At 29.4% G+C, this 1,013-nt stretch overlaps 1 protein-coding gene across 1 annotated transcript in view; it reads right to left on the bottom strand.

Annotated features, from left to right (window-relative positions):
• Nucleotides 1–1,013, bottom strand: part of LOC108693981 (zinc finger protein 780A-like) — a 7,357-nt gene that overhangs the window by 4,689 nt on the left and 1,655 nt on the right. The gene's annotated exons all lie outside the window — the stretch shown is intronic.

Genomic DNA, 1,013 nt, shown 5'->3' with positions numbered 1-1,013 from the left:
CACACGCACGCACGCACACACGCGCACACACACACACACACACACACACACACACACACACACACAGAGGGTGAATCAGAGTAGTTGAATCAGTTTTTTACTCTACGAGAAAATTATCGACCTCACATCTAATTATCGACTTAGCGATACAGATGCGTGGATGCATTGTGCGAATTGTCTGAGCACTGAAAAAAAGGTGCAGTTTTAATGTATCTTGTAATAATTTTTACAACTCAATGTCAAATGTGTCTGTTTTCGTGCTCAAACTAGCAGTTCGCACGCAATGTTAGCCATTCGATCTATATTATTAAGTCGATAAAATTAATAAATTTCTTCAGGCTCAAACGAAATAAATCAATATTGAATTATGCCAACATGAGCCGATACAAAATTACAGTGTATATATCTTTATTTATCATAAAATTCAATTGAATTTACAATAAACATTTTGATTCATCATTCGGATCCTTTTCAGTGTGTTACAAATGGATAATTTCATCTACAATGTATCACATTCGTCGTAGAGTTATTCTTTCTTAAAATTAATAACGTTTAAAAATATAAAACAAATCTATATATCATTATCTCCTCTCTGACATCAAATTGCCTGATTTATTATATAAAAAACTAATGTCATACTAATCAACATCTAATGATAGTGTGCCAATGAACATTTTTTTATATGATATTTGATAAAAAATTTTACTATAATGTTTAAAAATTATATTGTCACTTACATGATATTCCAAGTAGACATATATTTTTTGTAATATTGTCAGTTCGCTCTTTATACATTTCAAATGCGTGTCAATGTTAGATAAGAATATACAGTGTACAAAATTGAAAGACTTCGAAGAAGAGAAAACATCAGGATTTTGTTAATACACTTATATAAAGTGCTGATCTAATAATTCTGTATCTTTTTATAGATTCAAGCTATTCTTTTAAATCGATAATTAGAAAATTATAATCAATAATTTTCTCATAGAATAAAAAACTGGTTCAACTACTCT

This window comes from Atta colombica, unplaced genomic scaffold, assembly GCF_001594045.1.
Source record: "Atta colombica isolate Treedump-2 unplaced genomic scaffold, Acol1.0 scaffold112, whole genome shotgun sequence".
Taxonomy (NCBI): Eukaryota; Metazoa; Arthropoda; class Insecta; order Hymenoptera; family Formicidae; genus Atta; species Atta colombica.
This window is presented reverse-complemented; position numbering and strand designations above follow the sequence as displayed.